The following is a 9,236-nucleotide window of genomic DNA, read 5'->3' on the forward strand; positions in this document are numbered from 1 at the left end:
TTTGAAGTGGCCTTGCTGCCCTTCACATACCCATTTGAGTCTCTGAGCTGACTAAGCTACATTAGAAGCCCTCCCTAATCCAATTAAGGAAGAAGTCTCTTGCACTGGCCAGGCCATAGGACAATCTTTTACAGCTATACAGGATCTGTCAGCTCCTGTGTCTAAGTGTCCTGTCATTTGTTTTCCATTGACTTTAACGGCCTTGTAAGGCCTTTTATCTGTAATTTCCTGAACCCAGGCTACAGTATCTGTGGTGCCAAACCCTCCTTTTCTGTTTTGAGTCAGTGTGGGATTAGGCAAGTTTAGATATGAGAGTAAAAGTATTTGGGCAATCCTCTGACCTTTATTAACTTGAATAGTCTCTTTAGAGACTTTTTCATGACCTTTATAGTGGTAGGACTGTCTGAGTCTATTACACCTGGTAATACCTCAAAATTCTTTTTATAGTTTGAGCCACCAGCGTCTGGCAACACCAATTCTAACTGTAAAAATTCATGAATTCCGTGGAATTCTTCCAATTGAATTGCCTGCATTGGATGTCAAAATGTATTGAAGACTTTTTGTATACATGTATAATGATTTCTGCAGAGTTTGTGAAATTTTATTCAGAAATAATTTTAACTTATCTGTTTAAATGAATAGTACAGAAACTAAAGTATTTCTGGTGATTGTCTGAAAAAGAATATTTTAAAGTATTCTATGTTTGTATAATGTGTCCTTTCAGATTGTATTCCATATAGAAAGTTTTAGATTCCTTTTTTTCCTAGGTCCTAATATTATTTTTCTTTGGGATAAAATGACAATGTTGTTTAATTTCAAAAGTTTTGTAAAGTTTATGTTATGTAAACACCTTTCTGAGGTGAAGATTTAATACATTGATGTGAAACTAAATTTAATTATATGAATTACGTGTGTTGTTACACTTGTTATTTTGTAATCAACTTTTTAATAACTGTTTTTCATTTTTTGCATCTGAAGAATGAAAAATACAGAATATTTCACAAATTTTCATATCATCCTTGTGCAATTGTCATGTTAATCTCTGTATTGTAATTTGGGAATACATGCTGCTGAAGCATGTAGTATCTTCTAAATTTAAGTAGTTAATGATGCAATCTTTATACAGACTTATATCCACGGTTGCCTACTTGTAATAAGGAAACTATATTGTTCCTGACAATGCTACTGATCTTATTTTCCTAAAATTCTGTGAATAGTGGAAAAAATATATTGTTCATCTTAATGCTCACATTTGCAAATTTTTTGTCAATGACAATTTTAAGTCTTTTTCATTTGGAATTTGATCATACTTTCAATAATTTATTGCTAGGTCCAAAGGTGATGGCTTTTTCATGTACTAATTGATCCAACTGAATTAGCTTTGTGGAGCTAATGGATTCAAAGTAAGCCTTGCTTAAGAGCTACTTCTAACCTTCTGCAGTTGACATTTTCCCAAGTGAGGTCTTACTGGCACAAATGGCTACCTGACCCTTTATTCTTCTTTCATGTAGGAAGAGACCAATCAGAATATCTTACCCTGACAGCATAGATTGTTTTACTTGAACAACACTAATCTTAGTTACCAGGGATCATAGAGAGATGAACAGTTCAGTCATAACTGTTCAGACTAGAAGGGATTTTATCAAAATATAATTGTTTATTATATCTAACATTTCAAAAGTAACTAAAGCCAAGAAGGTGAAAAAATTGATCATATTCATGATTACTTAGTATCCTGGCCTGTCTACCATCCTACCAGGCAGGAAGTTACACTACTGCATTTCTATCACCAAATATTTTCATAGTTGCAGGAGAAGTCCAGATGTTTCTTCTCATTATTAGGCCTTAAATTGGTAATGTTTTAATCACAGTGTTTTCTCTTGCCTACAGGCTGTAAATCTACAAATAGTAAAGCTTTAGGTCCAAATCTATCAAACACTGAGGTAGAGATAATGTAATAACACTTTAAAACAGAGTTGCCTTTGATACTGTAACCACAATAGAACAATGCAAAACATGTGTCTTTTTTCTTATATTATATATAGTTATATATTTTATACTTATATGTGCTGATTTTATATTTCACACAATGAAACTTACTAGAATTAGTTGATAATTTCACAAATAAATTAAAATTTATTTATTCAAATAAATAGAATTGGAATATAAATAATTAGGTTTAAAATATATATTAGAATATAAAAAATATCAACGCAGTGTCTTTGGTATAAACTTGTGATACATTCTAACTGTTCTTGGTCTTCTGAATTCACATGGTAAAAAAACAATTTTGTTTTCCCCTAATCTATAAGGGATTTTACTCTGCTTCTCTGTTTATTGTTTTAATTCACTGATCCAAAACTCTTTTTCTCCATATTTCTGAAGCATTCCTACTGATTATGCCCAAATTTTTCTGATAAGATGTCTAACAAATATTATTCTTCTGCACGACCCAGTGATTCCTAGGATCCCAGGTACCAGTTACCTGCATCATCAGATAACAACGGCAAGACTTCTCACATAGGCCCATGCAACATGCAACAAAGTAATTGAAGACCCATTTCAATTTCTCATTTCCTATATTTCAGGGCCCCAATTCCTTGAGATGCAGGATTTAGCATTAAGCAATTGTGAAATGCAAGGCAACTTAAAATGAAAGATGAGATCACAAAATTTGAGAGTATGTACTATGATTCAAACATTCAACTTACAGATGGCCAGCCCATATCAGTGAACAAGTTCACAAGGTGTCATAAGATTATTTTTAATACCCCTCCCCTATGATTAATGAAAGATTTTAGTCCAGCATAAGTGGGCCAAAAAATAGTTCCTGGAAGGATAGATCCATAATTTGTCTACCAAGGCCCAGAAAAATTTACTTAGAGTTCAAATATAATTCAGGAAAACATTGAGAAGATCCTTAGTGCTGCAAAACACTGGGACTTCAGTACAACATGGTTCAGTGGTATAAAATGTCACTCTCAAACCAATGATAATCTACATTTAATCGCCTGAAAGTTATTCCTTTACAAATTAACTTTTTAAAATCACATTCGCCAAAATAACATTTGAGAAGTAGATGATACTTAGTGACATTACAAGTTTTTCAAGTGTAGGGAGCAAGTTACAATAGAGTTGAATTATTTACCCAGCACAAATGCCAAACACGTTCAACCATTCATTAAAGTCTAGAAATAGTACCAACCATAATTTGTGTTTTTCAGTAGGAGCCTTCCAGAAATGTGTTAAATAGATCAGCCTGCCAAATTTCAAACCAAAACGTTTGCTAATAAAGTAAATGTCATCATTTAATAAGGTACATTTTAAAACGTCACAAATAGTTGTCCTATCATATGCAATATTATGTTTTCCCTGTCTGTGTAACATAGGGAGAAATATGACTTTAAGTCTTGAATATGGGTACTCATCAGAGATATGACAAACATAAAATCTGTCTTCTATTTCTATCACATTCCTATATAGGAATAAATTTTAGTTTTCTTCTTTTTCCAAAACTTATAGGTAGTAAAAAATAATATACCATGTAAAATAAAACAATCACACCACTGTACAAAGCTATTTATAAAAATTTGTAGCTAGGAGTACATTCTATGCATTTTTTAACTTTCTTTTTGACTGAGATTAATCTTCCAAATGGATGAGAATAAAATCATGTTTAGATGCTTTACGTCTCCAGTCTTGCAAATTGTTACTGCAGATGAATGAATTATGGAAATATAAGCTGACATCAGTTCAAGCATATGCAGAATGTAAACTCCATGAAATGTATATAAACCTTTCAATATATTAATAGACAGTTTAACAGGATGACTATCAGGAAGTTGAAAACAGAAAGAAATTATAGTAAAGACATAGAATGAATGAAAAATGAACAAGGGGCAAGTACAGCTAGAATACTCAATGTACACATATGATAAAGGAAGTGGTAAATCTGAAATAAATATTGGAGAAGCATTTGGTTGAGAATGATGGAAGGAGTGACTCTGATCCAAGAGAAATGGACAATTAGATGGATATATTTAATTGTAACATACTTGCACAACCTTTTGAAATTCAGTTTAAAAACACAACAAAAAACAAAAACACACAACAATCACAACCAACCAGAAATCTCTAGAGAGTATGAATATTTCCTCCCAAAATTTTAAGCAGTTAATGAAGGGTAGTCTTGGGAAAAGCAAAGAACGCTGTCCAAAGAGAGAAGTTTGGGATAGGAGAGAATTTTGAACAGATTTAAATAGATTGTCTAAGGTTATGAATCACCTACATCTGCTGCAAAAAGTATCTTTCTTCTAGGAGTTATCTGTCTGAACTGGATAATCCAGTCGTGAGACACACTTGATAGCTTGTGAAGATAGAATAGAAGAAACAAGATCAAGAACGCATTACTCCACTGGAGAGAAAACAATCCTCCATATTTTCTCTAATCTTTCTTCACTACTCTTTCTTCATACTTTTAAGTCAATTGATTTTGAATTATATTTTTCCTTCTTTCTTCTGGCAAAGTAATTGGTCAAAGTAATTCATTAAATATTATTTGCCATTTTCTTCTTTCATGCTGATTAATTGGCCAGGCGAGTCTATTAAACTTCCCTCTTGCATTTGGTTGCCATGAAACAACATCTATGTCAATGAGAAGAAATCTAATGTAAAACTTTGTCTCCAGAAAACAGTCCAAGAAGCTGTAATCACAAACATTTGGCTGTATTTTTTCTTTTTTCTTTTACCTTGAAAGTCTTCTTGTGTCTAAAGTGCCCACAAACATAAGTACTCCATCACTTTTTGGTCCAATCAATTCTAACCTAAAAGATATATTTTGCTAAGAAGATGGTTAGAGGAAACTGAAAAATACTGCACTTTTATCTTCTATCGTAAGACTCTCCTTAGATACCATATCAGGAACAATGAAGTTATTCTATGCAAAATTATTTCAATAGATTATTTTTCTCTTGGTCTTGCATTTGTTCACCAAGATGTATGGAGGAGAGTAGAGTTAAATCACCTATACCTAGAAAGACAGTGTCTGTTACAAAAGGTAAATGCTTCTATGTCCTCCTCTTAGCTCTTGCATGATTTACAATTAATCACAGCATCTTAGCTTCAAGTCTAGTGAAGCTGAAGGATTATATGGGCTCCACCACTGTTACATCTTCATGATTTGTCTTTGAAAACTCTTTAAGTTGCCTCATTTGGATGTGGAATGTATTTTCATGTCTCCATTCAATCTGTTCGGCATTGTAGTGAGCCAAATAGGCTCTGTAAAATCACTTTAGTTAGTAAAAATATTAACACAAGTGAGGGCTGGGAAGTTGGCTCTTTGGTAGAGTGCTTGCCTTGAATGCCTGAGACCCTGGGTTTGATTCCTCAGCACGACATAAGCAAAAAGAAAAAAAGCCGAAAGTGGTGCTGTGGCTCAAGTGGTAGAGCGCTAGCCTTGACCTGAAGACCTGAGGGACCCAGGCCCAGAGTTCAGGCCCCACGACTGGACCCTCCAAAAACTATTAATACAATTTGTATAAAAAGTTTGGATTCCCTTCACTGCTAAAGCCAATATGCTTAGCTAGGGCTTCTAAGAACTATGTTTTCTTACCTTTTCCATTTGCTCAATTCTATTCTGAACCCAAAACATTTTGGCTTATGTAATAAGAGAAGTCTTCACTATCTCATGGTATTAAAGATATTATTTTTCGTGAGCCACTTAGAAATGTGAAATCATTGGTTTGAATTATATAATCAGATTTTTTTCTGTTTCACTGCTTCAAATGCAAAGACATTGTAGAAATTGTTACAAACAGAAATGTGTAAACCCAACACCTTCTTGCATTTTGGAGGGCACTTTCTCCCTGAATATTTTGACTCAAATTATCTTTTTTAGAGAATTACTGTTTGGTAATTAAAGGTAAATTCACAAATTTTGATGTCTTATTTTTTAAGAACTTGAATTTAAATTCCAATACAACCTTGTTTCACACAGTAAGAATATATTTCCTGGTTAAGGATAATTCCAAGGGAACCAACCAGATTTACAGCAACGTTTCTGAGGTTTGTTTAGTGTGAAAAAGAGCCATCTTCACCCACATTGCTTCTTCTCTACTAAGTGTCCATGGATTTCTTTGCATGAAAGCCTATTGTCCCAGGAAATTTTAAATTTTCTTAATAGGCTAAGTTTTTAAAAATTTTGAACAATTCAAATTTATCTGTCATAACTTTAAAACTCTTGAAATCCCTTTATCAGAACCACGAATTCACCAATCCTAATTCCACCTTTACCATCCAAAAGTTCACATGCTCTTTTCATGATATAGTGTCCATGCAACTATTATTTTCCAGTAGCTTTGTACGGCGTATATATAGCCATATAAGCTGATGCTAAGCAAAATGAATTCCAAGATAGGGAACCAGATTTTTTCATTTGTGGTTGTTGTTTTTGATGAACTATGTGATTTGTTTTCTTTGAGTTTTTCCCCTATAGTTCATTCCTGCTGTATTTGATTTTGTATTGTGTATGCATTCACCTTAAATAGGTAAGGGAAGAGGAAAAGCAAAATGTTGAGACAAAAGACAAAGGGAAAACCAATGTAATAGCAGCACTCACAAGACAATATGTTGGAAATGTACCTTATAACTTGTGAGGGGTGAAGGGGTGAAGGAAAACTGTGAGAAAAATGAAGGAGGGGTAACAAGTTTGAAATGTTTTTTATTCACTACCTTACAATTACTGTAACCTCACTGTATATCAATTTGATAATAATATTGAAAAAATAAGCTGCGTAAAATGTAATTTTACTGTATTGGCACAGTAAATATTATTCTTTATGTATCAATATTTTAAAAATCAATTCTATTTGACATCTAATTAAAATTGATTACCTCTTTTTTATCAGAGGGTCATCAACGTGATTGTTATGCAACTAGAAAATATTTTCATAATATACTTGCCGAATTTTTCGAAAAAGAATGAATTTATTAGTTTCTCATTCTAAAACATCAAAAAACTTTAATGCTATGTAAACCCATAACTTTTAAAATTAAATAATTTGTTAAGAAGACAGAGTATATATTTTCTTCAAAATTCATATGACAAATAACTACTCATAATTACTCATTTTTAAATTCTCAACATTCCATATGTTAGAGATTCAAAATAGTACTTTTTTGCATGTTATAAAATTCTGCAATAGATGCAGTTTCCAATGGAGTGTACAGATTGAGAAGTCAATAGAAAAATAGCCACATTCTGGTAGAGAATAAAACTATAAAGCATCTGTAATAATTCGTCAAGAGTAAGCATTATTTTTTATCAGAGTAAGCTGTTATTTCTATGACTATCGATCCCAAGATTTATGCCATGAAGTCGTTCTAGCCCAACAGTTTCCAACTTGTAAGGGGCACCCTAAAATTCCTTAATTCATATCATGAATAGCTTATCTCTATTGTGAAAAATACTACACCTCTGCTAATGTGATGCCCTCCGTGTTCTGGAAAGAACATCACAATAACCTGAGATGCATAATTTTTTCTCCACTGGTATTCTTGAGATCAGATCACTTGCAATTATTATTTATATTTATACTTTTTAAATTATCATAGATATTCAGGAAGCTAAGATTGGAAAATTATGGTTCAAAGCCCACCCTGGCAGGAAGGTTTCATAGAATCTTATATCCAATATACTTCTCCACAAAAGCCAGACACAAGTGGCACTGAGGTTGAAGTGGTAGGGCATGAGCCTTGAGCATAAACAGACTCAGAGACACTGCCCAGGCCAAGAGTTCAAGCTCTAGGCAAACCAATAAAACAAAAACAAAGTTGAGTACAAACCCCAAACCTAGCATTTTTCTCAATGTATACAGAGGCATGTAAATAAGGAAATGGCTTCCTGTGTTACTTAGAGGTTGAAAAAAAGAAGATGTCACACAACTACTCTCTTCATACCATTTTAAACCAAACCCTCAAAAATTGCTGTTTTTCTTTTTTTGCAGGTAAGGGGTAGGTTTATTCAGTAGGCCTGCTGGGACCAGGCAAGGTTGGCACTCCACGTGGCTGGGAATGAGAAAGAGCTGGTAAAGAGAGGAAAGAGCTAGAGCAGAGAGAGCTAGAAAAGAACAGAGAGAGAGAGGTAAAAACAGAGAGAGAGAGAGCTAGAATAGAACAGAGAAAGAGAGAGCTAGAAATGAACAGAGAGAGCAGAGAGCTAGAAACGAACAGAGAGAGTGCCTGGGCCTGTGCTAGGCCTTATCTAGGATATGGGCGGGGAAAGGTGTGGCCACATCAAATTCAGATGTGACCTCTTCCAGGTGTCACAGATGCCTATGTAACGCAGGTACAGGGTGGAGACTTTGCTGTGAGGAGGGTGGATTCTGCTAGCCATCCAGGAGCAGACCTTACATTCCAGCCTTTTAATAATCTTGAAATAGGGCTACGATTCTCTCTGGCTACTTCCTGCTGATAAGGGGCGTGGACAATAGGGGTAAAAGGCTGGAATTTGGTCCCCTCCCAGAAGGCAGTGAGCAGTAGCTGTCCTTTGGTGGATTGAGTCCTTGGGTGAAGACTGGAGAAGTCTTATGAGCATTGAGCAGCTGGAAAAATAAATACTAAACAGCAAATAAATGGCAAGAGGAAGGACTTGGGGCTGAAAATGTTGGTAGAAATGTCCCTAGCTACTTCTGATATCTGGCGACTAAGTAGAGAAGTCAGGTGACAAAGGCAAGAATATAAATTCCTGTTCAGTTAATAGGTAGACAGGTATAAGCATTGGCTGGGTAAGCTTCTTACTTCCACTGACCTCCTGGCTCTGGTTAATTTTAAAAGGGCAGGCACAAAGTAGCTGATGTGATATTATCTCCTCTTAGTCCTCTCCATGTTTCCTTGTTCCCCAGACTGGCTGAGTCTAGGTGCTCGTTGCTGGGATGGCTTCTCCCAGTTGGTATTCAAGATTTGAACTCCATGCCTGGGCACAGTCCCTGAGCACTTCTTCTCAAGGCTAGCACTGAACCATTTGAGTTATAGTATCACTTGCAGAGTTTAGCTGGGAGATGGAGTCTTAGGGATTTTTCAGCCCGAGCTGGCTTTGAACTGAAATCTTTGCCACAAAAGCCCTTTATTATTTCCAATTAAAGCAACAAGGAGATCAAGTACAATAAGTAGAGCTTACCTGCTCCTATCAAGAACTGACCAACAAATATTCTGCAATGACAAAACTCATTAGATGTGAT

At 34.7% G+C, this 9,236-nt stretch overlaps 1 pseudogene; it reads right to left on the reverse strand.

The window, feature by feature from the left end:
* Positions 1 to 982: 982 nt before the first annotated feature.
* On the reverse strand, positions 983 to 1,079 carry LOC138835230 (U6 spliceosomal RNA; annotated as a pseudogene).
* Between the last annotated feature and the right edge of the window lie 8,157 nt (positions 1,080 to 9,236).

Source organism: Dipodomys merriami, unplaced genomic scaffold, assembly GCF_024711535.1.
Source record: "Dipodomys merriami isolate MVZ:Mamm:240054 unplaced genomic scaffold, mDipMer1.0.p SCAF_2302, whole genome shotgun sequence".
NCBI lineage: Eukaryota > Metazoa > Chordata > Mammalia > Rodentia > Heteromyidae > Dipodomys > Dipodomys merriami.